General features: G+C 41.1%; 1 protein-coding gene across 1 annotated transcript in view; it reads right to left on the bottom strand.

Moving 5' to 3' along the window:
• The window catches only part of rnf220a (ring finger protein 220a), a 258,798-nt gene extending 244,938 nt beyond the window's left edge, over positions 1-13,860 (bottom strand). The window contains exon 1 of the mRNA XM_067605013.1: positions 13,768-13,860. The gene's annotated coding sequence lies outside the window, so the exon portion shown is untranslated. The remainder of the gene's footprint in view (positions 1-13,767) is intronic.
• Between the last annotated feature and the right edge of the window lie 4,468 nt (positions 13,861-18,328).

The raw sequence follows: 18,328 nt of genomic DNA, 5'->3' as shown, positions 1-18,328 counted from the left end.
TGACAGATGGTAGAAAGAAAAGCAAATAAAAATGACTTCCTGCATTTAAGTTAAACATCTACAGTGATTACAAAGAGAAACCTCTATTTTACTTCATTATAGTCTATTTTTATAGATTTTGTTCCTTTTTACTGTGCTTTTAAATGCTCTGATGCATGTAAATGACTTTGAATTGCTTTTGTGTTTGAAATGTGCTGAACAAATAAAACTTCCCTGAACTGACTGAAGCAGAGGCAACAGGGTTAAAGAGATCTGTGGTTTTAAAATACACTAACACAGAGGAGTGTCACAAATCATTTGATAATGATATACTGATGTTCAAAAACAGTATATGTATTTCTCATAGTGTTTACTTACCTTAGGAAATTTTTACTTTACATAACTAATAGTGTGCATGCTCTGAACCACAAGTGTCCAGCTTCACTTTCACACTGGGAGCTGTCCAGTGAAGCCACAGCCTGAGCCACAGGGCAGCTGGTACCACGAAGCAGTGTTAAGTGACTTAATCAAATGCACTTCATAGTAGCTGTTGCTAATTGACTTTTCCCTCCCACAACCAGGGAATTAAGCAGTACAAAATCTAAAAGTTCAACCCTTCTTTGAACAGTCTCTGCATTCTTTTCTTCTCTGCATTGCATGTGTCTGCTGGTTCTTCGTAGAGTTCCTGTTGCTTTGTAATTCCCCCCTTTCTCATATCTACTGGTTGTGAGCAATAAAAAAACTGTCTCTGTGCTTCCTTTCCTCACTTCATTCTTCTCCTTTCCTGCATCCTCTTGTCTCCATCCTGTGGTCTAGTCTCCCAGTTTTCCCATTTTTGACGTCATCTTTCCTTCAAGGTAAGTCAATGCTCTCCTTTCATCTCTCCAATTCTTTTTCCGTATCTTCACCCATCCTTTCATTCCCCCTTTCATCTGTACTATTCATCTCTCCCTATTTCTACTTTTATCTCCTCTATCTTGTCGTTCTCTTTTCTTCTCTCCCTGTCGTCCTTTGTTTATCTTTTCCTTCAACCACTCATCCTTTTCTCCCTCCCTCAGCCACTTTCTCTCCTGATTCTTCCTCTGCTCTCCAGCTCTAGTTTTCGCCTTTCCCTCCATCTCTAGGTTTATAGCAGTCATTGTGATTTAGGGAAAACACTCAGGTAGGCAAAGCAAATGTCAGAGCAAATAGTCGCTCCCTCGGGAGGGAGAGAAGAGGAATCCTTCTTCTTTTTCACTTCCCGCTTTTTCATTTTATTATTTATTATTCTACTATATTGCAGCACCTCACACGGTGTCAGGAAAAGCCCCAAACAAAAAGGTACCACTGCAGAACGTTACAATGATGTCTACGTTGTCCAAGTAAACAGTACACACAGTTTATTGTGTTGAGTCTTAGCCCTTCACATAGGCACATATCTTCTTCTACCAACACAATAATAATTAGTTAATTAACAGTGATTAAAGCATGCATACAGTAGATTTGTTTTGCAGTTAATATTCAAAGAAGGATTTAGGCAGAAACACTGTGCAGTGGAGGAATCACTTGAATCAAGAATTGATTCAGAATTTAATCGTGGCACCAAAATTAGAATTGAATCATGAGATTCCTAAAGATTCTCCGGTAATATCTACAGCAGTTCCAGTGATGCCCTTCAAAAATCAACTCATTTTTGTAATGATGTTGACTTGTAACCTGTGATCAACCCTGAATATTTAAATCACAATGGCTTCTTTATTAACAAAACAGACTCATGCAGAAATATGCACTGTGAAGAAGCAGTAAATAATTTTAACAGAATGACTGTTTTGCTATTTCAGACAAGATCACGTCATTCTCACTCCTCACACCATCATATTTGTTACTTTTATGTTACCTTTGCCCTTTTTACCCACTGATTTAGTGACTTGGCTAGCAATGAGTGATGAATATGAATGGTTATATTCATTACTCATTGCTAGCCAAGTCACTAAATTGCTCTACAGATTTGTCATTATTGAATAAAACTAATCATTATTCTCAAAATTGTCTATAATTCATTTTGAAATACCGCAACAACTGACCACATGATCAGCATCTTCAATGTGAGCATTCCATAAATTTAACTAATGAATATTTGTTGTCATTCTGGTCTTCCTGTTTCCTAACATGACATGATGTTCTCTTCAAGGTCAATATGTGAACAACATTTTTCATGGTTTGGTCCAGGTCCCTTAGTGTCAGTTGAGGGAAATCTTAATGCTACAGAATACAGTGACATTTTAGACGACTGGCTGCTTCCAACTTTGTGGCAACAATTTGGCCCTTTCCTGTTTCAACATGACAACGCCCCTGTGCACAAAGCCAAGTCCATACAGCTTTGCCAGTTTGGTGTGGGAGAACTTGACTGGTCTGCAACAGAGCGCTGACTCAACCACCGTCCGACACCTTTGTGATGAACTGAAACGTCAACAGCGAGTCAGAGCTTATCTCCCGACATCAGCACTCAACGTCACTAATGCTCTTGAGGCTGATGGGAGTATAACCCTTCAAGTCAGGCTCCAAAACCTTTGCTGAAAGCCTCTCAGAAGGACGGAGGCTGTTATAGCTGACTGTTGGCTGAGCTTTTGGAATGGCATGTTTTAACAGTGACACATGGGTGTAACTGTGGGGGTGTCCGCATACTTTTGAAAAGTTATACGTACAGTAGCTAAAGCTTTTTCTATGTTATCGTCAAACATGTCGACCTTATTGGCAATAAGCACTAAAGAAAGAGAGAAAGAAAGACAAACATTTGAACGTCTCTCTCTCTCTCTCTCTGATTGCTCCCAGAAGAGTCTGCACTTGCTGAAACAGTTGTTCTCTCCCGTGAGGCAACATCATTAATGGTGCATGTACACCCAACAGCTATCATAACATTATGATCCATAACTAAAGACAGTGAGAAAAAGAAAAAAAGAGAGAGAGAGAAAAGTGGAGAGGGACATAACAGCGGTAGACCTCCTCAGTGAATTACACTTACATCTCTCCACTCTCCTCGGCTCTATTCATCTGGGGGTGATCTAGGACGGCGTGCTTCCTATGAATTATAGAAACCAGCCCATAATAAAGCGATAAATATATTTCTCAAGGAGAGCCACCGAGGCATTAACTGAGACATTAGCATAGCCTGCGTCCGCTCTCTATCTAACACGGTGATTAACTAACAGCGTGTGTGTGTTGTGTACGGGTCTCACCGTACGGTGCGTGTGCAGTGAGACGGCAAGCACTGAGAGTGATTTTAAAAGAGTGAGTAAGTGTGTTTGTGTATTCGTGCGTGTTTAAATTAAGAGGGGTGATAGTGTGAGTGATTGTAATGATGAGCATTTTACATGTGTGTATTTGTCAGTGTGTATACAGTGTGTGTGTGTGTGTATGATATGAGTGTACATGTGTGTTTTATTTGTATTACAGGTATGATTTTTTATGAATGAGTGTCAGAGTTTGAGTGTTTGTAATATCAGCATTTATACATTCACATGTGTATATATAGTGTGTTTCTATGCAAGTGTGTGTGCTCTTGTGCATTAATGTATGTTGTGCATTAATGTGTAAATACATGCAAGGCAGGGAAAAGACTCCACTCTATAAATAAGCCCCCCCCCCCCTTCACAGAAACCTAGTGCCATTTAAATGCATGTTGATAAGGAATTAAGTCTTCTTGAAACCCTCAACATGAAGGAGAAGCATATTTATCTGTGATAACAATGCAAATAACATATTTACACCTGCTTAACAACATAAACCACTGGGACCGTCTTACGAGTTTTTCTCCAAGTCCAGTAAATAAAAAGGCCTCATTAGCATACAGCATGTAGAGTAGATAGAATGAATAACACTTAACTCCTGCATGGGGGTGTCATCATTTACAGCCACACCGGCACACGCTGCCATAGACCTTCATTATGTTAGGTTATCATGCGTGAGTGTGTGTGTAAACATTTGAAAGGTATGCACATCCATAGGCTGATTACTGATGCTTGTGTGTGTGTGTGTTTATGAGTCAATAATGCACAATAATAATTCCACTCATACTGGAGGAGGTGCAGTAATGAATTGTCATGCTTCTTAGGGCACATTATGATCATAGAAAGTACTGTATGTGTAATCTGTCTCCTAACAATGTGTTCCAACTATGAATCCCACTGTTCATATATAATCCTCTCTGCCTTTCAGGAAGCTGGTATCTTTTTATGGAATGGCTTTCCTTCTTGTTGAATTTGATATTACATATTTGGAATTTTTATACAATTATTTTTATATCCCTTTGATTCAGTACCTTGAAATCTTGTGGCTCTTTTTTCTTGAATCTCTTGAACTGTTGTGTGAAGTGTCTGGAGTCTCAGTAAAATCATTTAAAATGAAGGAAAGGTTTGGTTTTGGCTTTTGATTTTTTTTTTTTTTACCCTTATTAGTTTTGATGATATTTTTCTTTCTCAGTTTAAAAGAGTAGGCCGAGATGTCAGATGTTCTTATTACCTTTATATGACCTTTGCCATCTTTGCCCAATCACCAGCCATTCATAGTCATTGCTCCTTGCTAGCAAAGCCAATAAATTGCCCTAATGATTTGCCATTACTGAATAAAATTAAGTATTATCTGCTCTCATTTTCATTCAGTTTTGCAGTACAACAGCTGACCACTACTAGATAAGAGCATCTCAAATATATATTTGTTTGTATGAGTCATTGTGAAGATTTATTTTGGTCTCCTGAGAATATTCAGTGCAGATTTTTTTCTTTCAAAAAGATGCAAATGAAAAAAATCCAAACAGCCTGTTGTGAGAATCAAACTTTTTGCTGATAGGCTGACCTTTTCCCATCAGAAAGCAACGATGTGGATACATATAGTCTCTAAACTCTAATGATATTTGCTTGTTTGCACATACAGTATAGACATTTTCTCCTTCCTTTGAGGTTAATTAAAGAAGTCCCAATCTTTCACTCCCACCATCAATCTAAACTCCTCTAAACATCGGGGAGGAATGGAAGTCTCTCCACCGTTTCCTTCTTCCCTCTTCTCCTCTTTCTTCTGGATTTGCAAGACTGCCTTATTAGCCCTGCAGCTTCTTGTCCTCACTAGATGAAGACCGAGTCATTTTTGTGTTTGTCCGTATGTGTGTGTGTGTGTGTGTATGTGCGGTAGAAGCCACTTCGCCTCCCCATCAACTGAACATCTCTCCGTAGTTTGTGTCTAATGAGCGATGAGCGCGGTACAGCCGCTAATGACGCATCTTTGTGTGTGCATGTGTGTGTGTGTGTCGCTGTATACATTAAGTGCGTGCGTTTTAAGCGACTAAGGCGCTAGTTAGCAGAGTGGGTGTGTCTCATAGTAGCTGGTTTTGATTCGATGCGTCCCTGATGTGAGGCACGAGAGGTCGCGAGGTCAGGCCAATTACTTCCTCGTTGAGAGATGTCTGCTCTTTGATTCGCCGATACCAAAGGTTGCCAGGGTTCTGAGGGTTCTGCTCAGGGTGTGGGGGTTCTGCTGAGCGCCGATTAAGGAGGTGTTAATTGGAGCATGTTGTTTGGACCAGGCAGGGATGTGTGTGTGTGTGTGTGTGTGTGCCTGCAAGTTTGTGTGTCTACAGTAAGTGATTGCATCTGTGCTAATTTGGCATGTATTATTATATTGTTATGTTGCATGTTTGTTTTTGTGCACAATGTCAAAACAAGATAACCCTCATTGTTCTAGCCGTGTACACATACATGCTTATCTTGTGTGTTCTATTTATGACACACACCTTTTTAATTGCGAGGCCTTCGCTTTCGTTCTCCCCCAGACACAAAAGAAATGGGAAAGCTATCATCAGTGTCCCGCAGAAGCCTCTCCTCCCCAAAAAAAGCCAGCATCTCAGACAAGAAACCACACTGACTGATTTCCCCCACTAGTTATGTGTTCCATCATTCACTTCTCATTGTATCCACTGTATTTAATGTATGAATCTGTTCATATGAGTAAGAGCCAGACACTGCTAGGAACACCTTGCATGATTGTTCAACTGTGAATTTTAATCAGTCCAATTGACATTAAATGTGTGAAAATGTTACCGTTTCATTTTTCTTGAATAAAAGACCATGTGTGAATTACAGGCTTCCTTTCATTAAACCAGTGTCTGTGAGAGTTAGCGTTATGCGACAAGTGTTTACCCTTTTCTCTTGGATATATAAATCCCAAAATACATCAAATAAATTACATGGGAACACAGCCTGTCACACCTTTACCAGGATAATGTGATCACACCTCTGCCTCTCCCGAGGGATGGGAGGACCACCTGAAGAAAAGGCCTCAAATAAAGTACAGTAGCATATTTACCTATCCTCCAACAATCTGAATAGCTGTGAAGCTATCAGTACTTCAGATGTTGTTACCTTTGGCAGAGGCAGGCTAGCTGTTTTGCCAAGTTATTCCAAGAACATGAGGCATGATTTAAGCAAGCCAAAAGAAAGAACTATGATTCAGAACATTAGGCAAAAAAAATCTGTCCTGAACAACAGAGTGACTTATCTGAAGTGCAACTACTGTACTTATTTGGGTTAAAAATTATACATACTGGTGCAAACACCATTCCGCTTCACAATGTATCATTGCACAGTACCAGAGGAACTCATCTGACCTTTACAACTTTACTCTTTTTGCCACATTTCAATACTCAGTGTCCATATTTTGAAGAACGGCTTTATTATTTAAATCTAGATCTCATTTCCTCACCGTTTCTCTCCTGATTTTTCAGTTTTCAGTCTATTATCACTATTATTACTGTTAGTATGTATATGTACTGTATACAGTATGTATGACAGGTGTATCTAAATATAGCTCGTCAGTATGACTGTCAACAGGAAATTAGTTTTGGTGTGCACACACATCAGTTTTTGCCCGTATGTGTGGTCAACGCAGCACAATTTGGCGTGTGTGTGATGAGGTATTGAACTGGGCAGCTTCTCGCTGGGCTTGTTTCACTTGTCATAAAACATACTCCCTTTATTGGCCTGACCATCAACACACACACACACACACACACACACACACACACACACACAGCAAGCCCTTACCGCCATGTCCCCCTCCCTTAATCCACTTCTAACAGATCAATCTCCTGGGTTTTGACTCGTACTGCTCTGTGTGTGTACGTGTGAGCTGACCAGGGTCAATGCCTTGTTGTTGTCAGGGAAGTGTGTGTTTAAACTACAGGGCAGTCCAGGGAGCAACAAGATGGAGAGAGGATGGGAGGAGGTAGAGAAGGGGGGAGGGAGGGGTGAGATATTTAATGTGTTTGCTCTATTTGCTGTTAAGTAATGATTCCCATATCCGTCATACCCCTAGAGGGTGAGGTTGTTAATGTTCACAAATCAAGACTGAAGCGTCCGAGAGGAGAACACATGCAGAAAACATCTTTATGCTTTAAATATTTCTTTAAAATATATACAGCCTGTTACTATCATTTCTTACAAATGAGTAATTGCCCATGTTTTAGTCAGAACATGAGTGATGTTATTTTATCAGTTGCAGAAAGTAATTTCAAGCAGTGATAAGGTGCTCAGATTGCAGCGGCTCCTCTAAAGGAAACATAGAAAAGTGCTTCCAAAATTTAAGAAAGATTTACAGAAATGTGTGCCATGTTTTAGTTTTTTCTATTAACTTCACAAGACAACAACAAACATGGAGAAACTGCAATAAAGTCATTGTAGTAAGTAAATATTGTTAAGTAATTTGGCCTCAGTAATAAGCCAAAATATGATGATCAGATGAGAAATAGCATGAGAAATTCAAGTTAACTAGATGACTGAGGATGGATGGAGGGATGGATGGGTGGATGAGGGATGGATGGATGGATGGATGGATGGAGGGATGGATGAGGGATGGATGGATGGATGGATGGAGGGAGGGATGGAGGGATGGATGAAGTGAGTACAGTCAATGGAACAGAAAGAGAAATTAGAGAGACGGACAGCAGAGGGTTGTTAAAGAGAGAAGGAAACAACTTAAGGCCAGGATGAACATACTTCACACAACAATGAGAGAGGAAAGAATGAAACATTAAATAAGAGTCAGACAGAACAACATGGAGAAAGAAAGCATGATTAATGTGAGTGGAATCATTTAGGATCTTTCTTCTGACAGAGGAAACAGATACTAATCAGACGCAGGAGTTTAATATTTTATATTTTAATAATAACTTACTTTATTCCGTGACTATAATGCAATTATCTGTCCTGTCAGAGGATTTCCTTCCTTTAGGTGTTTGCTTATATGTTTCAGTGCGTTACAGTTAAGATTTCTTCATTAGTGTCATGCTTTTAAAAACTACAGTTAAAGAGAATTAAACAGGATGAGTATGTGTTTAATCAGTAGACTGACTGGCTTAGAATGTAAGATTCAATTTAGTTGCATATGGACTCTTTCCAAATACACTGATACCACAAATAAAACACTGAACCCGTTGTGAGAAGTAAGTTTAGCTAATGTTGCACCTTAAAATATTCGTAAGTTATAATTCTTACAGTATGTTGCTAATTTATCACTAACACTTATTATACAGCACTCTAAAGCAACACAATTCAATATTATATGTTTCAGCAATGGAAGTTTCCAAGCCGTGAGGACGAGAAAGAGAAGAGTCTCACTTTTTCTGTCTGTGTTGCTCTGATAGATGACACTGTGGCTGCGTACGCACTCTGCAGGCCAGGAGACAGCTACTCACACACACATACACACACACACACATGCAGACAGGTATGTGTTGCACATACATGTAAACACACACAAAAACAAACACAAATATAGACATGCCTGCACACACATACACCTGCACATGTCAACACAGGTAAAAAAAAAAAATACACATCCTGTACTATGACATGGCACACATTCAGTATGTGTGTGCATATATACATATGCTAGAGTAAAAAGGCACCTATATGGAGAGATGCAGACAAAGAATTGCCAACACACACACACACACCGACATCCAAGACTTTCTTCTCCAAGGTAGGTCTACCCCCCTCGATACCTCCCCTCACCGCTGAGACGGGGCCATTCATCCATCCTTTCTTCCCTCCCTCAGCGCCTACCGCTTTATTTATTTATTCACTGGCTCACGGCCGGTTTGTTTTTTAAGCAAGACAAATTGAAAGGAATAAAAGTCCAGGCTTGTACAGGCTGCTGCTCCTATTGCCTTTGTGTCAAAAGGCAGCACACTGGGTTATGAATCATGGTGCATGCAAGTGTGTGTGCGGTGTGTGTGTGTGTGAGTGTGTGAGTGAGTGCAGGTAGTTAGTCCGATATGTTATCCAAACCTCACAGCTGGCTGCTTTTCAGAGGGGTTGGTTAGTCTCTTAACTGCTACACAACAAGCTAAGCAAAGGGGCTTTGTAACTGTGCTTATAAACCACTACAGTTAAACAAGTTCGCTGTAAAAGATTTTATTCACTAACTTCATCCACTGAGAGCAGCATCATCAACAGTTTTGGTTGTAACTACTTTTCCCCAGCAAAGTGTCCTCATAACTGCTCACAAACTCTCTGCACATTGTTATGTTTTTACTTTGAATAAAGTATTAATAAACTCAGAATACACAGCCATAAAGTCTTTGGACTATAAAGAATTAGACTGCAATGAACGTCTGCCTGATGTCTCATTATATCTTTATCTGAGTCATACTTTTGTGTTATTCAGTGAAGCGTTAGGCTACTGTGAAAACCTTTGAAAACATGACCCAACTTTTATCTTATGTGTGTGAAACCTGAGAGCCTGGCCCTGCGTGTTACACATGTGACATGAGGATGTTCATATTTGTCCCTCATTAGAGCATTCAGTTTCTCTGACCCTAGAGGAGCAGGTTTCCAGGCTGGTGATGGTCGTGGTGGTGATGGTTTTGGCTTTAGTCTGCCTGCTCTTCTACTGATACAGGCAGCTCAAGTTTTATTTTATGTGTAAAATGGTGATGGAAGGCACATTTCCCAAAAGGGTACACAGTCCAAAGCAAAAAAAAAAAAAAAGAAACAACTCACTCTTGCAGGATCACCTCAACGTGTGGCAAAACTCGACATCACCGGTGTCGCTCTCTGGTATCTCCTACGCATCGGCGGCTCACGACCTGCTCCGCACAAGTGTGACATCAACACACGACTAAAAGACTTCAAATTAAAGTCTCAGCGTTTAGACGTTTGGAAGGCTATGATAGTAAAAGACAGCTAAGTTGTGCGTCTGTAGAAAAGATTCCTCTGATTGTAATGTTTGGTTCAAGATTCAAAACAGAGGGAGAAACAAAATACATGTGGTTTCCATACATTTGTTTACATTATAATCTCTCACATCAGCAAGTTTGCTTCAGTCACTTACATATTTTTTAGTCTTTTTTTAATGCTTCCCTTTATTTTTTCCACCTACACAGTCACAAGGGTTTTTTTTTTTATTCTTTTCACCATTGCCTCAACTTATCATCCCTGCTTTTGATCCTCATATCTGTCTACCTGACAACTGCAAAGACAACACAACCTGAAACAAGTTATTTTCTACAAGAGGTCAGCTGGGGGAAAGCAAAACACAGAGCGACACTGAGTGTGTGTGTGTGTGTGTGTATGAGAGAGAGAGTGTGTGTGCATTGCGTGTGCGTGTGTGTGTGTGTGTGTGGCTGCTGAGAGCACTGTTAGATGCGCTGTCACACACTGCTTTCATATCTCGGTGTGTATCTGCGTGACTGACGGACTGGGAGCAGAATCAGAGTTTGTGTGTGTGTGTTTGTGTGTGTAGGTGTGTTTAGGTGAGTGAGTGACAGTGGAAACAGAATCAAGAGACCTGGCTGAGAAAGACAAGCTGAGTGGAAGCGTCAGTGAGAAAGAGAAGCGCCCATCAATCATGACTGCAATGCCACCACTTCCTTATGACCTGAGGCTTGATTTAGGTCACTCTTTGTACTGATTCTGTTCAGTTTTTTTGACATATTAGCTTGACACATACAGCCAAAATCTACATACACCTGTTACAGTGCTATCCAAACTATATATATATATGTCAGTTTACTTGTCATGATGATTAGCTCCCTCTCAGCTTGTGAGAACAGTTGTGTTATGTGTTGGGTGGCTCTGACTCTGGCAAGAATAACCCCCGATGATGTCATCAGGAGTCACGCTGGGCTTTGATACTAGAAATTTATAACATGCAGCCGGGGTTACGAGTTGTGCACACAAAGTCTGAAAGGCATTTACCGGACAGGGAGGGTCTAATGAAAGATGAAATCAAGTTGCATTATGGGAAGTTTCGGGTTTATTTTGAGATGAACTCATATTAGTGATTTAAAGTCAGGATGTCTTGTATGAGTCCCGCAACTAAAGCGTTCTTTTTCAAAAATGTTACAATATTTGAGGTACATTTTATAATTAGTATCACATATAAAGACAAAATTTTACATGTATATTCTTATTTACAGTAGGATCTAACTAATATAATGATTGGACATCATCTCATATCTACCAACACAATCAGTTTTGCTATATTTTGAATTTTTACACAAATATGACTTAAACCAGTGAAGACGAGACATTTTTCAATTCACGGATGAATAAGCAATGTTACTATGAAACTTTATTGATCCCTGTGGAGAAATCTGATCCTGCTGCAGCAAATATATTCACATTTAACAGGGGGAGGGGGAAGGGGGGGGGGCAGAAAAATAAAATATAAGGCCAGACGAGATGTGCAAAGACGTGAACATTTAAGCAACATTTTATAGTTTCTGCAGAAGGAGCACCTGAGGTGTAACTCTCAGAGAACACACAGTCCATCTTGTCATCCATCATAGTTTATGGGTGAGAGAGCGTTGTCTACAGCTTGACCAGACCGGTGCATTGTTCTGGTAGGCCGATCCCGCTCGCCGTCTGCCGTCTGAGTCATGATTTGCGGGGGGAGAAACCGGGAAAAGACTGCGGAGGAAGAGAGGAGAGACGCACGGAAAAGAGAGCGAGAGAAGAAGAGTATGAAGAAGAACGTGGAGAGGGAGGAGAAGCCCTGGAGTGTAACTCAATATAGGAGAAAGTGTCATGTTGACAAATGTAACACAGTGTGATCTATTAGTTATACCGCAGACTATGTTAAACAGCTGCCCTCTGCTTTGGTGTTCTCACACACACACACACACACACACACACTCAGTATAGTGGCCATCTCTATCACTGGCTGCCTATGGAGAGCAAACAGCAGTTAGACAGCTTGTTTCTGACAGAAAACGAGGGGAAACTAATTTAGTCTGTGGGTTTCTTTCTCTCTCTTTCTCTTTGTTTGTCTCTTGCTCCGTCTCTCGCTTCCCCTCCCTCACTCTATGTGGGAACAAACAAATATTTGTCCTCATTACTAATTAAACAGCAGCGAAAGAAAGCGCACGGAGGGAAATTGACGACACCGTGCATCCCCGTTCGCGGACACGCTCACACTCTGCATCTTCAGGCTCTGTAAAAAAACAAAAAAAACAAGAAAGTGTGTGTGTGTGTGTGTTGTGATTTACGAGCAGTGTTGCTCGGTTGCTGTTGTAGCATCCACCTGTAAGCCATTCATAAAGCAAGCAGCTGAATAATGAATGGCTGGTGTCTGGGGCCAGGCTAGGCTACGCCGTGCCCTGGTGGCTGTTTTAAATGAATAGGAATTAGTGGGCTAAAATGGAGAGCAGAGCCCCCTCTGTGTGTATGTGTGTATGTGTGTATGTGTGTGTGTGTGTGTGTGTGTGTGTGTGTGTGTGTGTGTGTGTGTGTGTGTGAGAGAGAGAGAGGTTGTTGTTTATAGGCACAAGGGACGGCCATTTATCAGGCAGCCGCCATGTTGGCAGGAGCAGGGTTGTGAGGGTTGCAGAGTTTGGGGCATTTAAAGGGAAATTTCCCTTTCATACAACTTGGGTCTTGTTTACATAGTTTTAGCCATATTTTTTTTTTATATTATTAACAGTCATGTTCTCACAAATTGCTGAGATCTGGGAAAGCTGACACTGTAAAAAGAAGTCAGAGAGTTTTCAGCGTAGGCTACTATCTGTTGGAAACACCTGTAGCTTATACAGGATTTACACTGACAGGCTACAGCCTATGATCACAACCTGAAGGACAATCAACACCTGTAGATATCTTCTATCATACAGGATTTACACCACATGATTGCAACAATACTTTCATGAGCAAGCAGCAACAATATCAACGCATTAGCCTACAGTGTGTAGCTTAATGCAACATGCAAGCACATACTGCCCCACCTCCACTAACACACTTCTATGATTCAGAACACAAACCATGCAGAGCAACAGGAAACAGCATAACATCAGTGCAATAATACAGCAACAACAAACACCATTTAGGCACATATAGCCGTGCAAGCAACACGAAGCAACACTGACCACAACCATCTTTTGATACATGCAGACATGGGGAGCAGCAATAAACAATAGATATATGCCAAATATAATAATCATTGTGTTGATCTTGATCAAATGTTAAAAGGTGCAGTTATGGGTTGGTAAAATGGTAATAAATACTTAACACACAAGCCATGCAACACTGAGTTTAAGGACACGACTACAGAAAAACATACCAAGTTGTTAATAAAATACTACAGTATACTATAAAATAGCCTACCTGTGTCCATGGATTTACTAAGCTTTTAAGGCTTAAACAGGATATAAACAGACAGGCAGACCTTATTATGTGAGTAGTCTGATTAATAAATGTATTCTTTGGTTATGAAACAGTAGCCTTAGAGATGAACGGGTAAACGGGTAATAAATTGGTAACTTACCCGCCGCCGGGTCTCTGCCATCCGCATCGGTGTCGGGCTCAGGTGGAGATGAGGTGGGGCAGTTGAACAGGTGGCTCTGCTGTCGCAGGACTCTGGATTGACCGAGCAGTGGCCGCTGCCGCGTTACTGTCCTCTTCGTCTTAGCTGTTAGCATCGTCCTCTCCAGGCTCTTTGCTAGCAAGCTAACTTTTGAAGAAAATGGAGGCAAACGGTATGTTTTTCCGAAGTTCAATGTCTCTGATATCCTTTTCTTTTTTTGTCTTTCTCTTTGCTGCTCCACTGCTCCAACGTTTGTTACCCATGATGTTTGAAGCGTCTTTCGCACCCGGCCTGCCGCTAAATTCCCTCAATCACCACCTGACCTGACCTGACTCATCATCATCATCATGATACAGACACAGCCAGCAAACCAAACGTAATATTTTTCTTATTTGCAATTAAAGTAACTCAGCATTAATTGATTCGTATTTCAACCATGGATGTATTAAAAGAGCTGGATACCGGACTAAAACTGGCGCCCATTCAGTCCTAGAGGAATTGCTCGCCTGGCGCATACGCTAAAAAAAGTTTCTAGCTTCCGGGTTTGCTTCCGCGTTGTGCGGCCCACTGAATATGCGCAGTAGTGTTTCCCCCGCTGGCCCCGCCCGCAAGCTCCCGCTCGGCCCATAGACTTTACAATGTGATGGCGTCACAGATTTTTACATCGCTTTCTCGGCTCGAGGAAAGTTTTACAAACATACAACCTCCATGGATCAAAAGTTCATAATAGAAAGAGTCACAATTGATGTTGTTTGCAGTTTTAGGCGTCCTGTCAACAGTTTTACAAACGTCTCTTTTACAATGGTGGTCTGTGGGGAAAATCCTTTTTGGGCCGTAGGGGGATTTGTCGCTGCAATACCGCGAGTAGCCACTGGGGAAAATTGGCTGCAAGGCTGAGCAGCGGCGCCTTATCCAGCTATTATACGTCCATGATTTCAACACACACACACACACACACACACACACACACACACACACACACACACACACACACACACACTCAATTAATTTATTTGATTTTCAAAATTAAAAAAGCAAAGCCAGGATGAGGCCACAGTTGATGGGGGTTTGGAGGCCCCCTAGAGGTCGGAGGCCCCCAGGCACCGGCCCAATGAATGACAGGTAATGAGTAATTCCTTACTTATTTATGCTCATCTGCATGTGCAGGAACATAGTTTGTGAAGATTTCCCGGAGTTATGGACATTTCTTCTTGTGAATTTACTGTCTTACATTCTCACGCAGGCAACACACACACACATATGCAGATAGAAAGCATATTGGCCTACAGGGATACACTCAAAACCACTAATGTCACATTCGTTCTCTGCCTCTGTGCATTGTTCTAGGGTTTAACTATGGGAAAGTGTTATGCCAGGCCATTTGTGTCTCCAAATTGGCTCATTTGCTGCGGCTGCTCTACTCGGCCATTTCGCTCCCATGGTGCTTCGGTTCAAATGGACACTGCACTTGAGTGAGGCAAGTGGAACAAAGTTGAGAGTCTGAAATAATAATAACGCTGTGAAATAGTTGAGTGTTTTGTGTTAGAAGAGTGAAACTTGCACATTTTAACATGGAATCATGTATACTGTAGATCCATACCATCTGCATCAGTCTTAAGTGTGTGGAAATTTTGTATAAGTGGACAGTTAACCACTAAGATGCGTTTGCTGGCCACATTTTCACAACATATCCAAAACAATTATTTCTGCTCAATTACATAAAACCACCCAATCTGGCAACACTGAATTGTGCCTGTACAGCTAATCCAGGATGTTGTTTCCTGCCTGGTGTTCTCCCACACCAAACCTCTTCTCTGTTCACTACACTGGCTCCCTGTTGCAGCTCACATCCAGTTCAATATTCTAGTGCTGGCCTGCAGGGCATTGAGGACTTGTGATGTAGCTCTCCAACACGCTTTTAGCCATTTATCTGGGAGGGTTGTACATCCAATTTGTCCTCTAGCTCTTTTTCCTTTTGAATGGATGCACTTATTGTAAGCTGCTTTGGACAAAAGCATCTGCCAAATGAATGTAATATAACATTGTATGCATTTGAAGAATTTGCTTTGTACTTTGTCTGCACTTAGACTTAAAGAAATGTTAAATATTTCCCATTAACAAAGACAATTGAAAAACTAATCACCAGTTGTGATTTGACTGTGACTGTGGACTCTTTCTGTGAATTCTGCTTCCTCATGAGCTGTTTTTTCATGTGTTTGCAAATAAAAATAATTAAAAAATTCAAATTGAATAACAATTTTATTCATTAATGAAAATTAAAACAAATATGAATTCAGTTGGATTTTTTTTCAAATGTTATATAATAAAAATGGGTTCCTGTCTTTACAAGTTTGTGTGAAAAAGCCAAAACACCATACTGACAAAAGGCATAATGTATTTTTTGGGAGCCCAGTGGGTCTATTGGCAGTGATGTGTGTGTCCACAGCAGCAGGTGGGAGCATGTGTGTGCACGATTCCACTTTAACAACCACCATCTGCTGCAATCAGCGTTCTTCTCTTTGTGTGTGTGTGTGTGTGTGTGTGTGTGTGTGTGTGTGTGTGTGTGTGTGTGTGTGTGTGTGTCAGCCCAGTGTAGCTAACAGCTAAACAGCTAGCAGACACTGACCTTTTATTCAGTCCGGAGGCACAAGCACACACAAACACACACACATGCACACACTCAGTCCATCACACAGTATATACATCGACATACACAGAAATCAAAACACACACTGTGCATTTGGTCTGTTGCTTTTCAGGGTTTGTGACAGCTGTCAGTCAACAATCATGCACACGCACACATACACACACAGAGTTGGGGGCAGTGTTGAAGTTTAGTGGTCCGTGTGATCAGATTGGTGGACAGACAACGTACGGCCCATGTTAGGACAATAACAACCCTCCAGGACATGATCTCTGCACACCAGTTTTTGTGTGTGTGTTTGTGCACGCATGTCTATGTGTGTGTGACCCCTCTGGCTCTAGCGCTGTGAATACCAGTGTGACGGCTGCCATCCCCAGCTGATTGACACATCTGGGTTTAAACAGGACAGGCCACACACACACACATACACACACATACTTACACAAACATACATAAATATTCAAATATTCACATGCCAGCTTTCTGAAGCCGTTTTCATGCTGAGTCTCTGGCATGATCCAGCTGTCATGTCTGCACTGGTGGGAACATTATGATGACATAACTCAAATATCTCTGTTGTTTTTTATTCGCTTACAATAAAGAAAAAAACAAGGTGGTCACTTTAACTATTTTTAATTTTAAAGGGTAACAACATTGTTACAACAACAGATGCACAATAACTTTCTTCTTTCGGTCGAGTGTCAGTCCAAGCAGCTGGCATGTTGACATTGCAGGTTATGCCACACGCTTGCAGCCAGCTGTCCTCTTAGCAGCATGCCACAGCAGCAGGCTGGTCATTTTCATGTGCTTTATTGATAGTAATGTAGACACATAATAATCACATCAGAATTAGATCTTATCCGAAAATAACCTATTTACACATCCAGCAGACATGGAGTAACATTAGCAGCTATTTGGACTAATATTGAAATATCTGGCTCCAAATGCACCAATATATTCACCAGCTATAGTCAATAACTTTGTTGTTTTGCCTGCTGTTCCCTGCTGGGCAGCTTCCCTGCTGCATATGTTCTTTAAAAAAAATGTAAATATCAAAGAAATTACTAGAAAAAAATTGAAATATGTTTATATGTTTTCCCATTGTCACCTGCAACTTTCTCAGATGACTTCTGTCTGATCCTGTCCAAATCGGTGCAACGACCAAAATGTCTTTCTGTCCTCTTTAGAGTACAGTAAGGCAGGATGAATGGATATTGACAGAAATCGAAAGAGACAAAGGAAGAGAATGAGGAGGTGAAAGAAAGACAGATATTGTCGTAAGAAACAAGGAACAACGAGGAGAAAGAGAGTGACTGAGAGAGTAAGATAGTGAGACACACACACACACACACACACACACACACACATAGAGAGGTGCCTTTGGGCAGTACTTTCACCTCCACTGACATTTAACTAAAAACCAATCTCCATGTCTGCCATCTACAACCCCTAACCTCCGGGCTAGAGGGTGGAGAGGGCTGCGTATGTGTGTGTGTGTGTGTGTGTGTGTGTGTGTGTGTGTGTGTAAGCACAGCAATTTGCAAGCATGGATTTTGGGGGATTGGAGCATGTATGTATTTGGTTAATGTTGTGTGTATGTATCTGTGTACAGTATGTGTGTATGTGTGTGCATGTTCAGAGAGAGAGAGAGAGAGAGAGAGCATCAAGGTGTCCGTTGTCCCCTGGGTGAGGTCAAGGTCTCTGTCCCCACTCAACATCATCACCTTCTCTATCTACACTCTCTCTCTGTCTCTCTCTCTCTCTCTCACACACACACACACACACACACACACACACACACACATACACACACACAGTGCTCCAATAATCATGCCATTGAATCAAATATATAATCAGAGAGGAAATGTCCCCTCGTCA

This window comes from Thunnus thynnus, chromosome 12, assembly GCF_963924715.1.
Source record: "Thunnus thynnus chromosome 12, fThuThy2.1, whole genome shotgun sequence".
In the NCBI taxonomy this organism is placed as follows: Eukaryota; Metazoa; Chordata; class Actinopteri; order Scombriformes; family Scombridae; genus Thunnus; species Thunnus thynnus.
This window is presented reverse-complemented; position numbering and strand designations above follow the sequence as displayed.